The sequence below is a fragment of the Anthonomus grandis genome, chromosome 6 (genome assembly GCF_022605725.1).
Source record: "Anthonomus grandis grandis chromosome 6, icAntGran1.3, whole genome shotgun sequence".
In the NCBI taxonomy this organism is placed as follows: domain Eukaryota; kingdom Metazoa; phylum Arthropoda; class Insecta; order Coleoptera; family Curculionidae; genus Anthonomus; species Anthonomus grandis.
Window position 1 is genome coordinate 35,133,332 of NC_065551.1, and position 26,884 is coordinate 35,160,215.

Below are 26,884 nucleotides of genomic sequence, written 5' to 3' on the forward strand. Positions count from 1 at the left end.
GGACTGCCTGGAATAATTAAATTAATTTGTCTCTGATTGGCAATTGAATATCTTGACTTCTAGTGGTTAAAATTTTGAAATTATTGATTTGTAACGACTCTTAGGGCTCTTGAATAATTTTTTCGAAAAAATTATTAAAATCCATATACGAAAGATCAAGATATTGACATTTTTCTTACAGGACTGCCTGGAATAAATAAATTAATTTGTCTCTTCTTGGCAATTAAATATCTTGATTTCTAGTGGTTAAAATTTTGTAATTATTGATTTGTAAAGACCCTTAGGGCTCTTGAATCATTTTTTCGAAAAAATTATTAAAATTTATATAAATCAAGATATTGACATTTTTCTTACAGGACTGCCTGGAATTTATAAATTAATTTGTCTCTTATTGGCAATTGAATATCTTGATTTCTAGTGGTTAAAATTTTGTACTTAAAATTTTGTACCCTTAGAGCATTTGAATACTTTTTTTTTTAAATTACTACAATCCATATACGAAAAATCAATATATTGACATTTTTCCTACAGGACTGCTTGGAATTTATAAATTTATTTGTCTCTTATTGGCAATTGAATATCTTGATTTCTAGTAGTTAAAATTTTGTAATTATTGATTTGTAAACATTTTTAGGGCTCTTGAATAATTTCTTTGAAAAAATTATTAAAATCCATATACGAAAAATCAAGATATTGACATTTTTCTTACAGGAATGCCTGGAAGTGAAATTTTGTGATTATTGATTTGTGGGCTATTTAACAAACCAGTGAAAAAATGATTGAATGATAAAGTCCATACGTGAAAAATCAAGATATTTAATTTTCATTGGAGTTCCTGGAATAAATAAAGTAATTTAACTTTTATTAACAAGTGCATATTTTAAGTTATAGTGCAGTGGAGTAAGACTTTTAAATAGTTATACTAAAATAGCTCAAGTAAACTGATTGAGTCCTATTGTAGCATAATAATCCAATTTATTAATTTATTTGGAGCTAAATTACTGGGACTCTGATAAGCATAGAAAAAATTGAAAATTGATGAAAATCTAAACAAACCAAGGAAATACCAGATCATGAAGATCCATAGACTATCAAGAAAAAGCAAATAGTAGATCAAGAGAAGACACTGTGATCTTATTTAAACACGATTTTGTACTTGATCTAAATCCGCTATTCTGCTGAGCATGCTGTTCCTGCTCTGGTTTTCCCTAGTTTTATTAGATCCTTATATTTTTGCACCAGTTTGGAACTAAGAAAAATCCCAATAGCACTTTTCTGAATAGAGAAACTCGTAGCTAAATATGAATGCAACAAGCACATAAATATTCAAAAAAAAAATGTAACTCCTCGTATCATCCAAAGAAGACCAAACTACTTTCAAGCATATTCGGTTTTAATGAACATTCCAAATTATTTAACGTGACGTGTACATGCACACAAACACACACGCGTCGAGAGGGTCCGAACCATTTTGATATAATAACCGATCATAAATTTCCTTGAATAATTTTTTAATCGCGTGGAGCCTTACCGAGACTCTGTTATTAAAGAAAACTGTAAGTTATTGGAATATGTCAGCAGTAAAAGGTTCGGTTTTATAAAAGAAAAATTGGAGGAATCGTTTTTTTTTTTCATAAGATATCATGGAGCAACTTATTGCCAAATATCTTCTTACCAAGTGAATTTCGGTTTATGTCTTGTTATATAAAAAAATTGCTGATTTTTTGCTTATTAGAATGACACTAATAGAATGTCTATACGACAACAATTGACCGAGAAATGAAATCTCAGTTTTTTTTACTTCTATAGTAAAAAATCGTCAGTCCCTAAAATTACAATTCTTGTATACTTTATTCAATCTTATAATTTTCGTCAAAAAAAAATAAATATCTAAATTAATTAGCCAGTTAGGAACCGTTAAGCGATAAATCACGTTATAATTATGACACAAAAACGGTCATTAATTTTTTTTTCTTTCGTTTGGTTCTCTATCCGTCGATAAATCGAGAGAAAATTGATTCTGATTTATGGGACTGGCGCGGTCACAGGTAAACAACACGCCCATTTTAATATGGACCAGACCGGAGACCCATTTATCTACCTTTTGGGTTGATACTCTCTTAGAAGTTTTTCGGAGAATGTTCTTCTCTAAATAGACCAGGAAGAATGTTCTCTATTGTTTTTTTTTGTTTAAATTTCGGAATTTACGGAACTGTGATGGTGGCAAAATAGTAGAATATTCTTTTCAAGGGACTACGCGAATGTTGTCAATTTAGGGAGAAAATGATGTTTTCAGTCTGAAGTATTTTTTTAAAATGTTCAGGATATTTTTGTTTTAATCTAGACAGTTGAAATATATTCGTATTAAGGAATTTTTGACAATTATTATTGAAGAATTATTACAAGATAAAATAAAAGGTCAAAAGAGAGAAGAAAATTTCCATAATTTGTAGTACTTTTAACGCATTTTTCGTTGCAATTCTTGATTTGAATTTTTTTATGAATACCTTGTTTTTGTATCATATTATTTTTTTTCCTGAACACTCTGTACATTTTTTGAAAAGCACTGAAATCGGTGTCTAATAATTTCAAATATATAATTTAAGTAAAAATTTTCAAACATCTAAATTTCATGATTTTTGAACAATGAGCATTTAGTACAATTTTTAAGAAAAAAAAATGAATTCTATTAAAAAAAAATATTTTTTTTTTCCACTTTTTGTACATTTTTTAAAAAACGCTGAAATAGGTGTCCAATAATTTTCATTGTATAATTCAAGTACAAATTTTAAAACGTCTAACTTTCTTGGTTTTTAAATAATGAGCATTTAGTACAATTTTTAAGAAAAAAAAATTAATTCCATTAAAAAAAATTTTGTTTCTTCATTTTTTGTACATTTTTTAAAAAACGCTGAAATAGGTGTCCAATAATTTTCATTGTGTAATTTAAGTACAAATTTTCAAACGTCTAACTTTCTTGGTTTTTAAACAATGAGCATTTAATAATAATAATAATAATAATGTATTTATTTAGCTTGAGCTACAAAGGTAATACATAATATATAGATAATACGAGTATAATACATATTAAAAAAAAAAAAAAAAAAAAAAACTTAAAAAAAATTTAAATCAATAAAAAAAAATGTATATTTGTAAAATGTACATTTATTCTATTCTATTAAAAAAAATTTTTTTTTTTCTCCACTTTTTGTACATTTTTTAATGAACGCTGAAATAGATGTCCAATAATTTTCATTGTATAATTCAAGTAAAAATTTTGAAATGTCTAACTTTCTTGGTTTTTAAATAATGAGCATTTAGTACAATTTTTAAGAAAAAAAAATTAATTCCATTAAAAAAAAAAAATTTTTCTTCACTTTTTGTACATTTTTTAATGAACGCTGAAATAGGTGTCCAATAATTTTCATTGTATAATTCAAGTACAAATTTTCAAACGTCTAACTTTCTTGGTTTTTAAACAATGAGCATTTAGTACAATCTTTAGGAAAAAAAAATTAATTCCATTAAATAAAAATTTTTTTTCTTCACTTTTTGTACATTTTTTAAAAAACGCTGAAATAGGTGTCCAATAATTTTCATTGCATAATTTAAGTACAAGTTTTCAAACGTCTAACTTTCTTGGTTTTTAAACAATGAGCATTTAGTACAATTTTTAAGAAAAAAAAATGAATTCTTAAAAAAAAAAATATTTTTTTCCTCCACTTTTTGTACATTTTTTAAAAAACGCTGAAATAAGTGTCCAATAATTTTCATTGTATAATTCAAGTACAAATTTTCAAACCTCTAACTTTCTTGGTTTTTAAACAATGAGCATTTAGTACAATCTTTAGGAAAAAAAAATTAATTCCATTAAAAAAAATTTTTTTTTTCTTCGCTTTTTGTACATTTTTTAAAAAACGCTGAAATAAATGTCCAATAATTTTCATTGTATCATTTAAGTACAAGTTTTCAAACGTCTAACTTTCTTGGTTTTTAAACAATGAGCATTTAGTACAATCTTTAGGAAAAAAAAATTAATTCCATTAAAATAAATTTTTTTTTCTTCACTTTTTGTACATTTTTTAAAAAACGCTAAAATAGGTGTCCAATAATTTTCATTGTATAATTCAAGTACAAATTTTCAAATGTCTAACTTTCTTGGTTTTTAAACAACGAGCATTTAATAAAAATTATAATAATAATGTATTTATTTAGATTGAGCTACAAAGGTAATACATAATATATAGATAATACGAGTATAATACATATTAAAAAAAAAAAACAAAAAAAAAAAACTTAAAAAAAATTTAAATCAATAAAAAAAAAATGTATATTTGTAAATGTATATTTGTAAAATGTACATTTAGTACAATATTTAAGAAAAAAAAAATGAATTCTATTAAAAAAAATTATTTTTTTTCTCCACTTTTTGTACATTTTTTAATTAACGCTGAAATAGGTGTCCAATAATTTTCATTGTGTAATTTAAGTACAAGTTTTCAAACGTCTAACTTTCTTGGTTTTTAAACAATGAGCTTATAGTACAATTTTTAAGAAAAAAAAATGAATTCTTAAAAAAAAAAAATTTTTTTTTCCTCCACTTTTTGTACATTTTTTAAAAAACGCTGAAATAGGTGTCCAATAATTTTCATTGTATAATTCAAGTACAAATTTTCAAACGTCTAACTTTCTTGGTTTTTAAACAATGAGCTTATAGTACAATTTTTAAGAAAAAAAAATGAATTCTATTAAAAAAAATTATTTTTTTTCTTCACTTTTTGTACATTTTTTAAAAAACGCTGAAATAGGTGTCCAATAATTTTCATTGCATAATTTAAGTACAAGTTTTCAAACGTCTAACTTTCTTGGTTTTTAAACAATGAGCTTATAGTACAATTTTTAAGAAAAAAAAATTAATTCTATTAAAAAAAATTATTTTTTTTCTTCACTTTTTGTACATTTTTTAAAAAACGCTGAAATAGGTGTCCAATAATTTTCATTGCGTAATTTAAGTACAAGTTTTCAAACGTCTAACTTTCTTGGTTTTTAAACAATGAGCTTATAGTACAATTTTTAAGAAAAAAAAATGAATTCTATTAAAAAAAATTATTTTTTTTCTTCACTTTTTGTTCATTTTTTAAAAATCGCTAAATAAGGGGTCCAATAATTTTAATTCTATAATTTAAATACAAATTTTCAAACGTGTAACTTTTTTGGTTTTTAAACAATAAGCATTTAGTACAATCTTTAGGAAAAAAAAAAATTTTCTTCCAAGAACAAATTTTTTTCTCCACTCCTTGTACCTTTTTTAAAAAAGGCTTAAATAGGTGGTGTCCAATGATTTTAATTGTATAATTTAAGTACACATTTTTATACGTCTAACTTTCTTGGTTTTTGAAAATTTATTGTATTTATTATTGAATTATTTGTATACATAATGATGCAGAATCTGCTATATTTAGAAATCTAAATCTGCCGGACTTTTTATTTTAAAATAATATTTTTTATTAGCCTCGTGTAATTTTTTTATTCCAAAAGAAACTTTGTTTGTATTCTTGAGTTGAGTAAATAAAAAACATGTTTTAATATTATTATTATTATTATTATAAGGGTATTTTATTCCTTGTAACTTGCCATCCATCCTTAAGGTAACTACATTTGTACGTAGTACGAAATAAATAAATAATTATTAATATAATAACCAGTAGAATTTCTCCCTTAATTTGCATAAAAGCAAGAAGGAATCACAAACCAAAAAGAACGTAGCCTGTAGGCGCGATCGATCTTTTGGCATTTCACTTTTCTTCACCGTCGATTTCAATTAGGCCCCGGCCCCAAGACGAAGCAGATAAAAAAACAAACTGAATAATAAAAAGAAGTAGAAAATCAAATAGCCTTAGGTCCGGCGGACCGAACCCCGATTATTGGGCGTAATTTATAACATAATTATATGGCGATGATTGTGACAGGGTGTTATGACGCTGCGTGGGACTCCGGCAGTAGTTGCGGGACCACCGAGCCGGACTCCGCTAATTCCAGTGATTATCGGGGCACTCGATTACTGCATATACGTGTCCCTGATAGATGGGGCCCCCGCTACCCTTCGGGCCCCATTTATAAAAACATATTTATGACCCGAGTGGTTGTTGTTGTTGTTTGTACGTGTGTGTAACTACCCGCACGTTGTTTCTACGATTGTTTAATGTGAAAAAAAAAATTGCCACAGGGGAACGTCGGTTATTGCTGAAATCACCGGGTGTTCATTCAATCAACTTCGGATGAGGGATTTAATAGAAAAAATTGATTTAACAATTATTGGTAATATTAATGTTTTTTTTGGAAGAACTGATAACTCAAAAACCAAGAAAGACGTTTAAAAATTTATACTTAAATTAATTTAATTAAATCATTAGGCGCTCGTTTAAACATTTTTTTGAAAAATGTAGAGAGAATAGAAAAAAATATATTTTTTAAAAAGAGGTGATTTTTTTCTTAATGTAATAAATTCCTAAAACTTAATAATCAACAAATATAGGTATATATAACATTGTACTAAAATTGTTGCCTTGTGAAAGTTTGTACTAACATTACTCAGTTAAATTGTAGAGCATTTATTTTAGTGTTTTTTTTAAGTATACAGAGTCCAAAAAAAAGTGTTTTCTGGGAAAAGTTATTTTTTTTAAGGTATTAATAGGAGCATTGAGGTACTCCTCAATGCTCATAAGTCAAAAATCTAATTTATTAAACGTTTAAAAATCTGTTCTAAAACTGCTCAACTAAACTGATTAATACTTTTCTCAGTTTTTCGAAAAATGTACAATGTGTGCAGGAAAAAAAATTATTTTGGGTATACGTGATTTTTATATAAAAAATTATACTAAATGCTCAAAAATCGAAAATCAAGAGGGTGAGACATTTCAAAATTTGTGCTAAAATTTGTTTTTTTCTGTACTATTTTATCTATGTAGCTTTTGCTAAATAAAAATTATTATTACTATTAATTGCTCAATAAAATAATTAAACACATGTTTCAGCGTTGTTTGGAAAAATGTAGAAGGAGTGGAGAAAAAAATTTTTTTTTGGAAGAATAGATTTTTTTCTTAAAAATTGTACTAAATGCTCATTGTTCAAGAACCAAGAAACTTAAATTATACAATTAAAATCATTGGACACCTATGTCAGCGTTTTTTAAAAAATGTACAAGGGCTGGAGAAAAAGAATTTTTTTAAAGAATTATTATAAAAGGAGTGTTTTCGTACGTAATTGGAATAACCGCAAAACTAGAAAACACAATTTTAGAATGATACGAAAGATATTAATGAACTAAAACCGGGATATGTCCGAAAAACCGGCCAAACAAGTAGAATATATTAAAGAACTGAGATTTTATGGTAATGATATCTCATCTTGTTTCTTGTTCATACAAATTTTCTTTCAGCTCAAAAAATGGTTCAAAAGTCACATTTGAACCATTTGGTTAAATGGCATGATCAAAGTGTCACGGAGTTAAATGCCAAGAAGTGTCATTTGATGGTTTTAAGTCGTAGTAAAAATTCTATTGAGCATATAAATAAATGTCCGTTGGTTAGTGTGTCCCAATTTATGAGTTATATACTTGACCATCAGTTTTCACATTACATTATTACAAATTTTCTTCAAATATTGAGACGTTACTAACTTATTGATCGTTATACAGTAGATTTTCTTCAAAATTCTATAGCATTTTTCCACCTCATATTAAAAAAATGCTCTTTATACTTCATCAACCGCTTCAAAAATGGCCAAAACTAGCCACATTTTCATGTGTCTGATGAGCACAATTAACTGGAAATGATCGATTTTCAATCGATTTTTCAACTCGACAATCGATTATCGTAAATCCCGTGAGAATAAAACGTCGAAATGAAAATGCGTCGTGATCCGCGTGGCGTCGGCGCCGCTTTACCGCCCGCCGTGCGTAGACAACGCGACGCACGCCCCGCCCGTCGCGTTTTATTGTTTTACCGTTACGCCCGGGTCCCTTTTTTGTCTCTTTTTCTTTCCTTCGACCTTTTTTCGATGTATGTGCAGACCTACGGGGGCGAAATTCTTGTTTTCCTATGCGGTTAATTATTTATCATTGATAGTTTCTTAGCTCAGGTTAAGGACGATGTTTCATAGGTGTCGGGCTGTTGATCTCTTAAAGAAATCAATAGCAGGGCAAGTAGGAAACTCGTATTTTTGTTGATTTACAACCAGTCCAATGGGTTCCAATAAAAAAAATCTGATGAATTTGAAAACCCTAATGTGTTTCCAGGCGGTCGAAAATTTTGAAAAATACTGCGAAAAATTCAAAAAGTTACTTACAACGTGACATACAACCCCCGGTAAAGAACTGGAGAATACATCTCAGATATTTGATGAAATTCTTCTGAAAAATCACTGATCTACGTCCATATTATCCAATCTAATAACGCTGTTTTTGTGTTAAATATTTGTATATAAAATTATATGAAATTTAAATAAACAGTGCTAATAAATTAAATATTGCATATTATATTTTCTGCAGAAACATTGTTTTTCGTTAGACAACCCTTAGCCCCCCACCCACCCTACACAACTTACCAGTGAGAAATTCTTTTGAAAAATTACTGTTTTTCGTCCATATTATTCAATCTAATAACACTGTTTTTATAGTAAATATTTGTATATAAAATTATATCAAATTTAAATAAGCAATGTTATAAAATTAAATATTGAATATATATTTTCTGCAAACAAATTTTTGTTTTTTATTAAAACAACCCTTGTACAACCCCCCACCCACCCCAAGAATTTGCCCAGTATGAAGTTATTTTCAAAAATCACTACTTTTCGTCCATTATAGCCAATCTAATAGCATCGTTTTTGTATTAAATATTTATTAATATACATATATATGTAATTATATTAAATTTAAATAAACAATTTTATTTATGTGTATTATTTGATAAAACAGTGATTTTGCAGAAGAATTTCTTACTGGGTAAGTGTGTGGGGTGGGTGGGGGGCTAAGGGTAGGCCTAATGAAAAACTTTTTTTTTGCATAAAATAATTAAATAGTTCAACCAAAAATGAATGTTTATTTAACTATAACTTTTTTTCATTAACTAAATCCTTACTTTAAAAAAATCACTGTTTTTTCTCCATATTATCCAATTTAAAAACACTGTTTTTATAGTAAATATTTGTATATAAAATTATATCAAATTTAAATAAACAGTGATAATAAACTAAATATTGCATATTATATTTTCTGCAGAAACATTGTTTTTCGTTAGACAACCCTTAGCCCCCCACCCACCCTACACAACTTACCAGTGAGAAATTCTTTTGAAAAATTACTGTTTTTCGTCCATATTATTCAATCTAATAACACTGTTTTTATAGTAAATATTTGTATATAAAATTATATCCAATTTAAAAAAGCAATGTTATAAAATTAAATATTGAATACATATTTTCTGCAGACAAATTGTTTTTTATTAAAACAACCCTTGTACGACCCCCCACCCACCCCAAGAATTTGCCCAGTAAGAAGTTCTTTTCAAAAATCACGACTTTTCGTCCATTATAGCCAATCTAATAGCACCGTTTTTGTATTAAATATTTATTAATATACATATATATGTAATTATATTAAATTTAAATAAACAATTTTATTTATGTGTATTATTTGATAAAACAGTGATTTTGCAGAAGAATTTCTTACTGGGTAAGTGTGTGGGGTGGGTGGGGGGCTAAGGGTAGGCCTAATGAAAAACGTTTTTTTTTGCATAAAATAATTAAATAGTTCAAACGCGACGTACGCCCCGCTCGTCGCGTTTTATTGTTTTACCGTTACGCCCGGGTCCCTTTTTTTCTCTTTTTCTCTCCTTAGACCTTTTTTCGATGTATTTGCAGACCTACGGGGGCGAAAATCTTGTTTTCCTATCCGCTTAATTATTTATCATTCATATTTTCTTAGCTCAGGTTAAGAACGATGTTTCATCGGTGTTGTGCTGTTGATCTCTTAAAGAAATCAACAGTGGAGTAAGTAGGAAACTCGTATTTTTACTGATCTATAACCAATCCAATGGGTTCCAATGAAAAAAAATCTGATGAATTTGAAAACCCTAATGAGTTTCCAGGCGGTCGAAAATTTTGAAAAATACTTCGAAAAATTCAAAAAGTTACTTACAACGTGACATACAACCCCCGGTAAAGAACTGGAGAATACATCTCACATATTTAATGAAATTCTTCTGAAAAATCACTGAGCTACGTCCATATTATCCAATCTAATAACGCTGTTTTTGTGTTAAATATTTGTATATAAAATTATATGAAATTTAAATAAACAGTGCTAATAAATTAAATATTGCATATTATATTTTCTGCAGAAACATTGTTTTTCGTTAGACAACCCTTAGCCCCCCACCCACCCTACACAACTTACCAGTGAGAAATTCTTTTGAAAAATTACTGTTTTTCGTCCATATTATTCAATCTAATAACACTGTTTTTATAGTAAATATTTGTATATAAAATTATATCAAATTTAAATAAGCAATGTTATAAAATTAAATATTGAATATATATTTTCTGCAGACAAATTTTTGTTTTTTATTAAAACAACCCTTGTACGACCCCCCACCCACCCCAAGAATTTGCCCAGTAAGAAGTTCTTTTCAAAACTCACTACTTTTCGTCCATTATAGCCAATCTAATAGCACCGTTTTTGTATTAAATATTTATTAATATACATATATATATAATTATATTAAATTTAAATAAACAATTTTATTTATGTGTATTATTTGATAAAACTGTGATTTTGCAGAAGAATTTCTTACTGGGTAAGTGTGTGGGGTGGGTGGGGGGCTAAGGGTAGGCCTAATGAAAAACGTTTTTTTTTGCAAAAAATAATTCAATAGTTCAACCAAAAATGAACGTTTATTTAACTATAACTTTTTTTCATTAACTAAATCCTTACTTTAAAAAAATCACTGTTTTTCCTCCATATTATCCAATCTGAAAACACTGTTTTTATAGTAAATATTTGTATATAAAATTATATCAAATTTAAATAAACAGTGATAATAAACTAAATATTGCATATTATATTTTCTGCAGAAACATTGTTTTTCGTTAGACAACCCTTAGCCCCCCACCCACCCTACACAACTTACCAGTGAGAAATTCTTTTGAAAAATTACTGTTTTTCGTCCATATTATTCAATCTAATAACACTGTTTTTATAGTAAATATTTTTATATAAAATTATATCAAATTTAAATAAGCAATGTTATAAAATTAAATATTGAATATATATTTTCTGCAGACAAATTTTTGTTTTTTATTAAAACAACCCTTGTACGCCCCCCCCACCCACCCCAAGAATTTGCCCAGTAAGAAGTTCTTTTCAAAAATCACTACTTTTCGTCCATTATAGCCAATCTAATAGCACCGTTTTTGTATTAAATATTTATTAATATACATATATATGTAATTATATTAAATTTAAATAAACAATTTTATTTATGTGTATTATTTGATAAAACAGTGATTTTGCAGAAGAATTTCTTACTGGGTAAGTGTGTGGGGTGGGTGGGGGGCTAAGGGTAGGCCTAATGAAAAACGTTTTTTTTTGCATAAAATAATTAAATAGTTCAACCAAAAATGAATGTTTATTTAACTATAACTTTTTTTCATTAACTAAATCCTTACCTTAAAAAAACCACTGTTTTTCCTCCATATTATCCAATCTAAAAACACTGTTTTTATAGTAAATATTTGTATATAAAATTATATCAAATTTAACACTGTTATTAAATAAAATTTTGCATATTATATTTTCTGCAAAAATATTGTTTTTCATTAATAAAATTCTTAACCCCCCACCCACCCCACACTATATACCAGTAAGAAATTGTTTAAAAAAATTATTGAATTTCATATCCAATCTAATATAAATACAGTTTGTTTATTTAAATTTGATATAATTTATATATATGTATATTATATAATAAATTTTCAGCAGAATTTCATCAAATATCTGAGGTATAGTAATCAAGTTTAATAACTAGATATGAAAATCCCATGTCAATTTTTTTACTTTTTTAAGTAGAATAGTATATGAATAAATACATATTTAACGACAATAATATATGCTTGGGATCTATATCTACGGAATCAACTTCTCTCAATATTGTATTAAATTATTACTCTTCTATTCTACCAAAAATCCCTCTTTATTAGTCAACCTCTGAAAAAATGAGGATCTCCCAAATCGATCTATTTCGACGACTAAATAGGAAAAAATTTATACAGAACATTTTATTTCCACTAGACAAGTACAGCAACTAGTCACAATCCACAATTATTATGGAACTAACATTACCTTGTGTATTTACATATAATACGAATATATTGTACCTTCCATAATAATTTCTTTGTTTATTTGAATGTCATTAAAAACAATGGGATCTAGTAAATTGATAAAGTTCATCCATACCAGGCATATCTAGACTCACAGCAACCAATTTTTTCCTCGGTGCTATTTTCTAATTAGGAATTATTGATGTTTTTAGATCTATTATAGTTCTGTAGCTAGTAATATGTGAACGTATCTTTAATCTTCTGTCATTAATGTCAGTGTTAGTCTTGTCTTGTCATAGATGTCATTTTTTTGAAGCTAAACTCTTAGTTGTGCTCTCTCTACCATGTTTTTTAATACCTTTAACAGACATGTATAAGTTGTATATTAAAATAAATCCTCTAAAATTAAAGAGAGAATTAGTGGATAAATATAATATTTAATTGACGTAACTCTAAAGGAATTATTATTTTCAGTTTTTTTTACTTCAAAGTATTATTGCACTTATTTAAGGAAAAAAAAACATAATCTAAACAAATTATGGGCAAATTCCCCTCGCCCCCTTCTCCAGTTCTTTACCGGGGTTGTATGTCGCATTGTAAGTAACTTTTTGAAGTTTTTTTCAAAATTTTCGACCGCCTGGAAACTCATTAGGGTTTTCAAATTCATCAGATTTTTTTCATTGGAACCCATTGGACTGGTTATAGATCAGCAAAAATACGAGTTTCCTACTTACTCCACTGTTGATTTTTTTAGGAGATCAACAGCACGACACCTATGAAACATCCTTAATCTGAGCTAAGAAACTATCAATGATAAATAATTAACCGCATAGGAAAACAAGAATTTCGCCCCCGTAGGTCTGCACATACATCGAAAAAAGGTCGAAGGAGAGAAAAAGGGAAAAAATGGGACCCGGGCGTAACGGTAAAACAATAAAACGCGACGGGCGTCGTGACGGTGCGTCGCGTTTGAACTATTTAATTATTTTATGCAAAAAAAAACGTTTTTCATTAGGCCTACCCTTAGCCCCCCACCCACCCCACACACTTACCCAGTAAGAAATTCTTCTGCAAAATCACTGTTTTATCAAATAATACACATGAATAAAATTGTTTATTTAAATTTAATATAATTATATATATGTATATTAATAAATATTTAATACAAAAACGGTGCTATTAGATTGGCTATAATGGACGAAAAGTAGTGATTTTTGAAAAGAACTTCTTACTGGGCAAATTCTTGGGGTGGGTGGGGGGGTGTACAAGGGTTGTTTTAATAAAAAACAATTTGTCTGCAGAAAATATATATTCAATATTTAATTTTATAACATTGCTTATTTAAATTTGATATAATTTTATATACAAATATTTACTATAAAAACAGTGTTTTTAGATTGGATAATATGGACGAAAAACAGTAATTTTTCAAAAGAATTTCTCACTGGTAAGTTGTGTAGGGTGGGTGGGGGGCTAAGGGTTGTCTAACGAAAAACAATGTTTCTGCAGAAAATATAATATGCAATATTTAGTTTATTATCACTGTTTATTTAAATTTGATATAATTTTATATACAAATTTTTACTATAAAAACAGGGTTTTTAAATTGGATAATATGGAGAAAAAACAGTGATTTTTTTAAAGTAAGGATTTAGTTAATGAAAAAAAGTTATAGTTAAATAAACGTTCATTTTTGGTTGAACTATTTAATGATTTTATGCAAAAAAAACGTTTTTCATTAGGCCTACCCTTAGCCCCCCACCCACCCCACACACTTACCCAGTAAGAAATTCTTCTGCAAAATCATTGTTTTATCAAATAATACACATGAATAAAATTGTTTATTTAAATTTATTGATATAATTTTATATACAAATATTTACTATAAAAACGGTGTTATTAGATTGAATAATATGGACGAAAAACAGTAATTTTTCAAAAGAATTTCTCACTGGTAAGTTGTGTAGGGTGGGTGGGGGGCTAAGGGTTGTCTAACGAAAAACAATGTTTTTGCAGAAAATATAATATGCAATATTTAATTTATTAGCACTGTTTATTTAAATTTCATATAATTTTATATACAAATATTTAATATAAAAACAGCGTTATTAGATTGGATAATATGGACGTAGATCAGTGATTTTTCAGAAGAATTTCATCAAATATCTGAGATGTATTCATTATTTATTCCATCATAAGTATTGAAGCAGTTGATGCAAAAAAAGGAGATTTTACCATAATATTATACTATCTATACTTAAAATTCAAAAACTTGACTAATTGGTACAATGTTTTTGTATGTAGAAGTTCATTCTTGAAGTGGAGTGGCTATAATATAGAAGGGCGGGAAGACTTGAAAATGCCAATCTTTTGTCAAGACTAACACTACAAAGCTGTAATGCTAAAAGATTGGCATTTTCAATTTGTGTAGAAAAGTCTTCCCGCCCTTTCCAACCCGCTATATCTGGTATAAGTTACCTGAATTGCTTCCACTCTTTAGAAAATATGAAACTTCAATGAAGAAAATTCCAGTCAATTAAAATCTCGATTTTTCAAAGTGCACGAGCAAGTCGTAAATCAAGAACCGAATTTTCGTCCGCTAATCTAAACAACAACAATAAAAAAAAACAACCTCGCGCGCGCATCAAGTGAGCGATGCATATTAAGGTACATTTTAAATTAAAAAGTAAATTGAGTCGGTCGTTTAATAGATGAGTGTAAAAAGGACGAGAAATAATTGGTTTAGGCTGACGAGGAGAGGCATACGAAAACGGGAGCGTCCGTCCGTTATTAATCAATCCGAGAAATTTGGTACATTGAAGACCACCCCGATCGATGCTCTAAAAAATCGAGAATTTTTTCCATTTTCCACCCTCTAACCGTGAAACATTGTCATTTTGTGTATATGGATAGATTTTGAACTATTCGAGTTATTAAGGTAAATTTTGCATGATATAATACGCATGAGCTTGAAAATTTAAATTACAATCTAATTACTTAATTTGGCTATCATAAAAAACATTTTCCCCATTTGCAATAATGCGCTCATTTAGGATTTTCATATGGCCAATTTTACTTCTTTGTGTCACCCTTATTATATCATTGACATAAATCAAAAGTGCTTCTTATAGTATTTTACACTTCAGACTTCGAACTGTTCCGATGATCTGAAAAATCGCATTTTTCCACTTTCTACCCCCAGGATCGCGAGAGCCAATAAAGTCATCCGCTGTCTTACAAACTAACCGATACGGGCATAAAACTGCTCGTTAAAACGGGCCAAATTATTCATTTTCGACCACGCTTATTAAAATATTTGGTATAAACCCGACAACCGTAAAATTTGGTATAATAAGACGACGGACTCCGTTCAACTTCACAGGTGGGCCTTTTTTTTTTCTGTCGTTTCTGCTGGTTAGGGCACACAGTCGGGATTATTAACAGTCCATTTTAATAACTTTTCATTTAATAACTTAAAAAAATTTATTTTTTTTTATGTCTCGTGTTGTTGGAAATAGACGTTGTAAACAGTTCCCTTTCAAATAGCTTCTATGTCTTGTCCAAAATGTTTAAATTCATGTAATGAATTTCTTCCTATCTTGGAAATATTTGTAAAAGAATAATTAATTACTGCAGTCCTGTGATAAGAACCAAATTATAGTTGCTTAGAAATCTGACTTTCGTGAAAGCCACTCTTGTGAATCTGTTGTTTTGGTTATCAGTGATAATTTTGTAAAGGCAATTGTCTGAGAATTTTGTGCTGGCTGATATTTTAAAAAAACATTGGAGACTATTGATAGAAATATAATTAGGTAAGTTAAGGCACGTAGAAATTGGGCATAACGCTTTGAAATTATGTAAGCCGTAATTATGTAATAATTACCACTTTTATATTATTTTAGTGTTTATGAATATTTTTAACAACCAAAAAGATAAACCCTTTAGTGTATTAATAAATAATTAATTTACAATTTAAACAAAAATCAGGCCCGCATTAAGGAAAAATTCCTGATGAAACGTTGAGAAATGTATGAATGAGATAAATAATTTTTGAGGGAATAAAAGATACTTTTAACATAAGTTATAAAAAATGCAGGTCCGTATTTAAAAAAAAAAGAAGTTGACAGCCGTTGATAAGATACCAAACGTCTTAAAAAAAAAACTTAAGGTGAAATAGAGTAATTAGTTTTGTAGAGTACAAAAAAAAATATGAAACTTTGTAATTAAAAATAAGCTTCTAAAATCAATAGTTTTGAAAATAATAATTGAAATAAAATTTGGCGTTTTTTATAAGTTATTCTGTAACTCACGAACTAAAAACCTTTTGGCAACGCTGTAAAAGGATTTAGAATAAGCATCAAAATTGGCAACTTTTTTTCTAATTTAATCGCCCTCGTATCTCCTATGGTTCCGGAAATAGCAATAGTCACACATGGTAAATAGGACACCCTGTATACAGGGTGATTGACCTTAATGCTTATTATTTTCCCTAATATTTGACGGATCGAAACGTCAATTGTCCTTTATTTTGATAAACACTAAGGCCAGGTTGTACAATGGGCGTTCAACAACAGTTCATAAAGATCTCCGGTTCAGCAGAATTAATCCGTTGTACAATGTTGGTTCAAACGATAACTTGCGGTTCATCTTGACCGTCCAATTTGGAGCGTTCAAAGGGAGTTCAAGCAAATTTTTGAGATTAAATTAATATTTAGTATATCATTTTGATATTTTTTATTTATGTAAATACAGCCGCCTTTGAGACGATATTACGGATGATGATCCTCATAGGTGTACAGGGATAGACCGGATCATTTGAACATTTGGGATGATAAAGAATTTAAGGCTAGATTTAGGTTGGAAAAGCAAACTGTAAGATTTATAGTAGATGCCTGGATATGTTACGTAGTTATGTAAGTATGATGATTTGTATTAGTTCACTATTTATAAACTTTAAAAATACTTTTAGATTCGTCAGCATTTTTGCTTTCAATCTGAATAACAATTGATTCCAAAAATTTTACAATATTTAAGATTGAAAATGATTTAAAACAAGTTAAAAAAACCTGCCATAGCATCAGTGTCATATTTTGATGTTAGTCCTGTAAGTTGGCTCCCTAATATTTCATGGATATCACTCTCGCTTGCAGTTATTGTTATAAATTTTTGTTTGGCCCTTTTTTTATGTTCTCATGCCTCTGCTTTAATTTCATTATTGTTATGATCCGTTTTCTTACATTCTATGCTTTCCTCGTATTTCTTTACTAAATTAATAAGAACATTTTCTTTTTTCACAGAGAAATTGCTTGCTCTAATTTCTTTCTCCATGTCAGATAAGCAGACCCAAACGGTTTGGCAAGCAGCAAGGCGGCACAAAACACTTTTAAACAAACAACACTTTACCGGAATTTACGGTATTTTTTGTGTTCAAAAAATACTTATAATCAGCAACAGACAAAAAACAAATAAGTAAATAAATAAATTAATTTTAATGAATAGGAAACTTCTTTTTTATGTAGCCCTTGCAGACTTTAAATAGAACCTAGGTGAACTAAACTTGTACTGGAACAACACACGAACCTCTGAACTACGTTCAACGAAAAACTACATTTTAGTAGAACTTAAGTTGAACCACTGTTTGTACAACCGGGCCTAAACGTTTATTCTCACAGCAGTCAACGCCGATCGATATTCGTTTTGAAAAATTGTATTTTAAATTGTTGGATTAATCTAAAGCCGGGTCTAGACTATGTAACAAAACATGTTAATTCACAAAGTTATATAACTTGTTCAAGTAAAAAAGTTAAATACAACAATTTTCTATATAGCGCATACACTGATTTTTTCAATTTTTTTACGCGATGGACTGGTCAAAAAAACTTCCAACTCATTTAATTGAGTTTTTTCATGAGCATCGAGTATTGTGGGATCCTACTTTTATAGATTTCAAAAACAGAAATAAAAAACACGATTTAGGGACTGAGCTGGGTGCAGAATTAAAAACAAGTTCGAGTGAAGTTGTTTTTCAGGGCAGTTCCAGCAAATTTTAAAAAAATTGAAAAGTGGCGTTGGAGCTGATACTCCATATAAATCAAAATGGACTTTTATTCTAAATGATTTTATTTTTATTCGAAACACAATATTCGAAATACTCTATTTAGAGAATTGGAATAAATAGCTAAAACTTTAGAGGTATCTCCACACACTAACGTAACTGCCAATTTTTTTTTACTGGTAATGCACCTCAAAATGTCGTGTCTTTTTTTCCGATCTTATGACCAACTTTGATTTTTAAGGTATTCGAAATCAGAACTTCGTCATCCTTGGGAAGTTTTTAAAACTACCATTACAATTAATCTCTCCTGTCAATGGGTCTATTTCATCCCTTGCTAAATCCTTCAAATGTGCCCAAGATCTTTGTTTAGATTTTACTCGTCACCTACATAAAATGATACGAGCTGCTTCTGCCGAAATTACATCTCACTCTACGTTTAAATACTAAAGCTGCCAGGCAGTAAATTGTACACCTATTTTGTTTTGATTTGATTGAACATAGTTTGGATGTCTCTGTTATTTTATAACAAGTTATAAAACATATTTGTACAATAAATTTCAAATCAAATCAAATCAAATCAAATTTATTTACAATAATTTACAATAATTTTACAAAACTCACAAAAGTATAAATAGATGTACACCTAGATTAGAATCTGTGTGTGTACAAAACAAAAGTAATTAAGAAGATAATATATATAATTCACAATTCACTTGAAGTTATATACTATATACCAAATATACCAATATACTATATACTATATTATACTATATACTAACTATATTAAAACCAAAGAATAAACCAAAATAATGATTAAATGAACTAATGATTTAAATCGCCCTAGTCAGAATAACAGACCTTAACCACAAATATACTGATAAAGCTGCATATACCCTATATTTAATTTGCAAACAAATAATTATCTACGCAACACCGTAGCAAAAACTTCAAAGTTTTCATGAAGCAACCTATTTATTTCTCTACTAAACATATGAATATTTCGAACTTCTCTAATACTACTTGGAAGAAGGTTAAAAAATTTTGGGCCAAGGTATGTTAAAAACCTTTGAGTAGTCGCTCTTGTCAGAAAAGGCACACTAACAGAATGCACTGCTTGGCTTCTAGTATAGCAACCCAAGTTCTCTATCGGTCGCCGCAAATCAGGATATTTATAGACAAACATTAGCACTGACTTAGCATACATTTGCTGTATTGTAAAAACGCGCGCTTCTTGGTATAAACGGTTTGAGGAGTATCTGGGATGTTTTCTTAAAATTACTCGTAAAAGGTATTTTTGAGTAATGTTTAAAATATTTATGGTACTGGCAAATGATCCTCCCCATATTGATATTCCATATCTAATGACTGATTCAGCCAAGGATGTATATAACATTTTTAATATGTGGAGAGGCATACAATTTCTAAGATGATAAAATTTAAAAATTAGTTTACGAATTTTTATATTAATACTTTCTATATGTTTTTCCCATTTAATATTTTGATCGATAAAAATACCCAAATACTTTATACATGGAGTCCTACTTAAGGTTTCCATGCAAGCACATGGCTTCTCCTTTAATATGCACTGATATGTGTGTATTTTTAGTACATCTGTATTAATTTGATGGTTATCGAGAATGCTAAAACTCATAAATTTTGTTTTTTCAATATTTACTGCTAAACGATTTTCCTCCAGCCACCGACGAACCATTGCAAAATCTGAAGTTGCTCTCTCCACAGCATTCGCCCAGTTATCACCCTTTACCAACAAAACAGTGTCGTCCGCGTATGATACAAGTTTTCCAGATGTACTAAGAAAAAGAAGTTCATTGATGTAGAGGGTGAATAGAAGAGGCCCCAGTACAGTACCTTGTGGAACACCACAATTTATTGTTTCAAAAACACTATACTCATCCTCCACCCTAACACATTGCTTTCTTTCAGTAAGATAATTTTTTATAAGAGTCCAGCTTAATCCCCTTATCCCGTAGTCGTCTAATTTATCAAGTAGAATATCGTGTGATACCGAGTCGAAGGCTTTAGCCAAATCTAAAAATATAGCTAACGGTTTTTGATTTTTTTCAATAGTTTTACAAATATGATTTGTTACCTCAAATAGTGCCTCTTCAGTTGACTTACCCTCTCTAAAACCATATTGGTTGGGAGATAAAATGTTGTTTTTCTGTAAGTGTTTTGAAAACCTAATGCGTATACAAGCTTCAAGTATTTTTGCTATATTACTAATAAGTGATATTGGGCGATAGTTGCCTGGAGAACACACGTCATTTCCCTTATATATCGGAACAACCACTGACTTCTTCAATTCATTCGGAATTATTCCTGTTAAAATAATACAATTAAAAACATGGGTCAAGGGTTTTGCAATATTATTCCTTTTATTAATTTTATTATATTATTAAATTGGTTTTATAATTTTGTTATACAGTCTAGCTTAATAATACACTTTAAGGAAATGAGTGATTTTGAATCGTCGGAAGAATCTGATCAGAATTTTGTTGATTCCGATACAGACTTTTAAAGAAGATAAGAGGATAAGGCCCAAAAATCAAAACTATTTTGATGAATTTAATAGAATAGAATTTCTCGACCATTGAAGCCTTGAAGTAGCAAATAATTACACAATCTTAAACTCTATTAATAATATACAGCTATTTTAAGGTTGTAGTGTAAATTTTGTATTGTTTATGTTTTATTTATTTTCTCATTTCCGACTGGCATATATATATATATTTCTTCTCCACTCAACTCGTATTTGATGTTCGCACAGACGGTTTTAAATCGATCAGAATTTGTAATATTTTACGCAAGCGCATCAAGAATCGTTTGGAAATAGTTTCAAAATTGTAAGAAATTTGCAGTGAGAACAAACCTTAAGAATTTTCATTTATTTTGTTATTTATTTTCGTCTCCGTGTTTTCTAATTAAATATATGCCTATATTACTTCGTCGGTTAAAACCACCACTACCCATTGGGAAATAATAATTGAATTCATGGAAAATGACAAAAACTTATTGTGTTTATTCACTTTTGGGTTTAATATGGCAACATGGATGCAATCAATAGGACCTATAACACCAGCGAAATTGAATATCTCCATAAATGTAAATTTATTAATTTGTCTATCTCTAGTATTAGAAAAATGAATGAATCGGTCAGCAAGGTGATTGTCAATAATTTCAGTAATTTTATAGATCCAATAACCGGCAGTAGTTTCGCTAATTCCAAATTTAAAACGCTTCTTTGGTAACAATCTGTGGCATAAAATCTTGACATAATAAAACTGCTCATTACTTCCTCTGCCTCTATTATTAACAGAGGGTTGTGGAAAATAGTATCGAATTAGATCTATTAGTTGTTGGGTTTAAGAAAGCTTCTTGATATACTAATGAAAACCTGATATGACTATTGGTAAACAATCAATGAAACAAATTTGTTTAAAAAAGGATGCGAATTAGTCATATTGAGTAATCGTGTCGAATCGTAATTTTAGAATCCCAGGGCTGGTTATTTAAAGTTAAAATTTTAATTTGAAATTTCCTAATAATTTTGTGATTTTACGCAGTATCGTATTGAAAATTGGCGACTTTATATTTTCGTTTATATTGCGTTAATTACACCCTGTTACTTAGGTCAATTACAATATATCTTTTTTGCCTAATCAGTTATGGCTAAAACAACTAGAAAATCTAAAAGGCAGTTTCATTTTAATTAAAAATACTCTTGTTTGTTTTATGTAACTTTATCAGTTTTTAAGTTATTTGCATTTTAAACATTCAGGGTAAAGAATCCTAAGCCACCGTTATTACATTGACTTTTTTTCAAATAGGGTTGTGTCACCTTTTATCAGTTTTTCGTCTAAAGAAATTATATGACAATTTTACTGTCACTAAGTAAGAGTCTATTATTTGTAGTAAAAATTCTAAAATAAGAAAATGCAACGTCATAATGAATATTCCAACAGTGAAATGCGTGATATGATTTGCGTTTTTACTAATGAATTTTTATCGGAGAATTTATGTGCAAAATTTATTTTTTGTACATGTCTAGGTTTTCGAATTATGAGCACTTGGTGATGATTCTTAAAAAAAAATTGAATTTCTTTCAAAAATCTCGATTTTCTCAACAACTTCTAGAATAAACATCCTAGCAGACGCCATCTTAAGACTTTCATAATCTGCTGTGAGTACCAAACTTAATTACTATTATTCATTTATATTTCTTTAATAATGTTGCTAAAGTAAAACTATAGATAAATCAGTTAAATTTTTTTTTACAAATTTGAATCATTGCATAAAAAACGTATGTTTTCTAGGCGCTACAGTGCAAAAATTTTTTGTTTTAATTATAACGAAACATCTTGTTCATTAAACAACAACAAGCAACAATTCATTAAATTTCCATAAAGATATTGAAATTAATGGCTTAATAAGTCGAGGCATCTCAAGTAAATATTGTTCTTACGCCCTGTAGGTCAAAATCAATTTAGGGACTTGAGTGACGGCTCGACCGCGGCAGAAGTTTCAACGTAGACCTCCGCCTTAATACAAATTCATTGTAGACTCATTAACATTATTTATTTCAATGTTCGGACTCTCGCTGCTCTGATCGTTGCTCGTCGCCCGCAGCGCGTGTCTACTTAATCATTTTCATTGGTATGCCAAAAGATAATTGGGTATCCTTGTCTAAGAAAGATGAAAAGTGATACCGTAACTCACTCGCTTTATGGGACGACCGCGAACCACCTCGCGGTATTACTAACCTACCAACGAACTGAAATGTGTGTGTGTGTGTGTGTGCGCCATTTCGGCTTCTACTAATGATCCAAATAAACCATTATCTTTAATAGTACAGAAACATGCTATGTGGGCTTGTTTATGGATTTAAGCACTCAAGAATGTATCGTTTATGTATGTTTTACCCATTTTTTGGCACTATTAAACGCCTTAGTGCTAGGATATAACAATGAGAATTGAAGTTTTATTAAGAATGGGCAGTCTCTGAACTAGAGATACTATACACACCAAAATATGGCGATTGAGCTTGACATGTCTTATACAAATGTTGCAGGTTTACCAGATGTAGGGTATTTAAAGTTGGAATTTTGTGATTTTAAGCAGTATCGTCTTGAAAATTGGCGACTTTATATATTTTGACATGAAAATTATGAATTTTGTAGTGAATCCTGTCTTAGCGTTTTTTATTTAATATACAAAATGTCAAGAAAATCCAGACTTTTAGGATAAATTAAATTTTTTTTCTAAAAAATCATCACCAATTGCTCATAACTCAAAATTAAAGACACTTACAAATTTGAAATTTTGCACATAAATTCTTTGATTAAATTCATTAGATACCTATTTCAGCGTTTTTTAATTAATATACAAAATATCGAGAAAATCCAGACTTTTAGGATAAATTCAATTTTTTTTTCGAAAAAATCATCACCAATTGCTCATAACTCAAAAACTAAGACACTTACAGATTTGAAATTTTGCACATAAATTCTTTGATTAAATTCATTAGACACCTATTTCAGCGTTTTGGAATTAGTATACAAAATGTCGAGAATATCCAGACTTTTAGGATAAATTCAATTTTTTTTTCTAAAAAATCATCACTAATTGCTCATAACTCAAAAACTAAGACACTTACAGATTTGAAATATTGCACATAAATTCTTTGATTAAATTCATTAGATACCTATTTCAGCGTTTTTTAATTAATATACAAAATATCGGAAAAATCCAGACTTTTAGGATAATTTCAATTTTTTTTTCTAAAAAATCATCACCAATTGCTCATAACTGAAAAACTAAGACACTTACCGATTTGAAATTTTGCACATAAATTCTTTGATTAAATTCATTAAACACCTATTTCAGCGTTTTTTAATTAATATACAAAATGTCGAAAAAATCCAGACTCTTAGGATAAAGTCAATTTTTTTTCTAAAAAATCATCACCAATTGCTCATAACTCAAAAACTAAGACACTTACAGATTTGAAATTTTGCACATAAATTCTTTGATTAAATTCATTAGACACCTATTTCAGCGTTTTTTAATTAATATACAAAATGTCGAGAAAATCCAGACTTTTAGGATAAATTTAATTTTTTTTCTAAAAAATCATAACCAATTGCTCATAACTCAAAAACTAAGACACTTACAGATTTGAAATTTTGCACATAAATTCTTTGATTAAATTCATTAGACACCTATTTCAGCGTTTTTTAATTAATATACAAAATGTCGAGAAAATCCAGACTTTTAGGATAAATTTAATTTTTTTTCTAAAAAATCATAACCAATTGCTCATATCTCAAAAACTAAGACACTTGCAGATTTAAAATTTTGCACATAAATTCTTTGATTAAATTCATTAGACACCTATTTCAGCGTTTTGGAATTAGTATACAAAATGTCGAGAAAATTAAGACTTTTAGGTTAATTTCAATTTTTTTTCTAAAAAAATCATAACCAATTGCTCATAACTCAAAAACTAAGAGACTTACAGATTTGAAATTTTGCACATAAATTCTTTGATTAAATTCATTAGACACCTATTTCAGCGTTTTTTAATTAATATACAAAATGTCGAGAAAATCCAGACTCTTAGGATAAAGTCAATTTTTTTTCTAAAAAATCATCACCAATTGCTCATAACTCAAAAACTAAGACACTTACAGATTTGAAATTTTGCACATAAATTCTTTGATTAAATTCATTAGACACCTATTTCAGCGTTTTTTAACTAATATACAAAATGTCGAAATATCCAGACTTTTAGGATAAATTCATTTTTTTTTTCTAAAAAATCATTACCAATTGCTCATAACTCAAAAACTAAGACACTTACAGATTTGAAGTTTTGCACATAAAATCTTTAATTAAATTCATTAGACACCTATTTCAGCGTTTTTTAATTAATATACAAAATGTCGAGAAAATCCAGACTCTTAGGATAAAGTCAATTTTTTTTCTAAAAAATCATCACCAATTGCTCATATCTCAAAAACTAAGACTCTTGCAGATTTAAAATTTTGCACATAAATTCTTTGATTAAATTCATTAGACACCTATTTCAGCGTTTTGGAATTAGTATACAAAATGTCGAGAAAATTAAGACTTTTAGGTTAATTTCAATTTTTTTTCTAAAAAAATCATAACCAATTGCTCATAACTCAAAAACTAAGAGACTTACAGATTTGAAATTTTGCACATAAATTCTTTGATTAAATTCATTAGACACCTATTTCAGCGTTTTTTAATTAATATACAAAATGTCGAGAAAATCCAGACTTTTAGGATAAATTTAATTTTTTTTCTAAAAAATCATAACCAATTGCTCATAACTCAAAAACTAAGACACTTACAGATTTGAAATTTTGCACATAAATTCTTTGATTAAATTCATTAGACACCTATTTCAGCGTTTTTTAATTAATATACAAAATGTCGAGAAAATCCAGACTTTTAGGATAAATTCAATTTTTTTTTCTAAAAAATCATCACCAATTGCTCATAACTCAAAAACTAAGACACTTACAGAATTGAAATTTTGCCCATAAATTCTTTGATTAAATTCATTAGACACCTATTTCAGCGTTTTTTAATTAATATACAAAATATCGAGAAAATCCAGACTTTTAGGATAAATTCAATTTTTTTTCTAAAAAATCATCACCAATTGCTCATAACTCAAAAACTAAGACACTTACAGATTTGAAATTTTGCACATAAATTCTTTGATTAAATGCATTAGACACCTATTTCAGCGTTTTTTAATTAATATACAAAATGTCGAGAAAATCCAGACTTTTAGGATAAAGTCAATTTTTTTTTCTAAAAAATCATCACCAATTGCTCATAACTCAAAAACTTAGACACTTACAGAATTGAAATTTTGCACATAAATTCTTTGATTAAATTCATTAGACACCTATTTCAGCGTTTTTTAATTAATGTACTAATTGTCAAAAAAATTCAGACTTTTAGGATAAAGTCAATTTTTTTTCTAAAAATTATCACCAATTGTTCATAACTCAAAAACTAAGACACTTACAGATTTGAAATTTTGCACATAAATTCTTTGATTAAATTCATTAGACACCTATTTCAGCGTTTTTTAATTAATGTGCAGTGTTCAAAAAAATTCAGACCTTTGAGATAAATTCAATTTCATTGAAAAATTAGAACAAAAATCGAATAAAAGAGAGCGGAAACTAACATTGATTAGAAGATTTTAAATCCAAGAAACTAATGGTGATGGGCTATAAGATGAATCAATTCCAAATTAGCAATAACGAAGGAATGTTAGTTCGTAATTAAAGGAAAAAAAATTAAAAAACTTGACCATTTATGTAACTAAACTATTGAACTGGAGTCACTAAAACAACAACACAAAATTCACGAAGTTATTCTCGTAAA

General features: G+C 28.6%; 1 protein-coding gene and 1 long non-coding RNA gene across 7 annotated transcripts in view; both read left to right on the top strand.

The window, feature by feature from the left end:
* The window catches only part of LOC126737822 (neurobeachin), a 529,789-nt gene that overhangs the window by 287,327 nt on the left and 215,578 nt on the right, over positions 1-26,884 (top strand). The window lies entirely within an intron of this gene.
* LOC126737828 (uncharacterized) lies at positions 12,690-14,125 on the top strand. Its single transcript, XR_007661118.1, has 3 exons — positions 12,690-12,974; positions 13,133-13,336; positions 13,394-14,125. It is a non-coding gene; the product is annotated as an uncharacterized LOC126737828 (long non-coding RNA).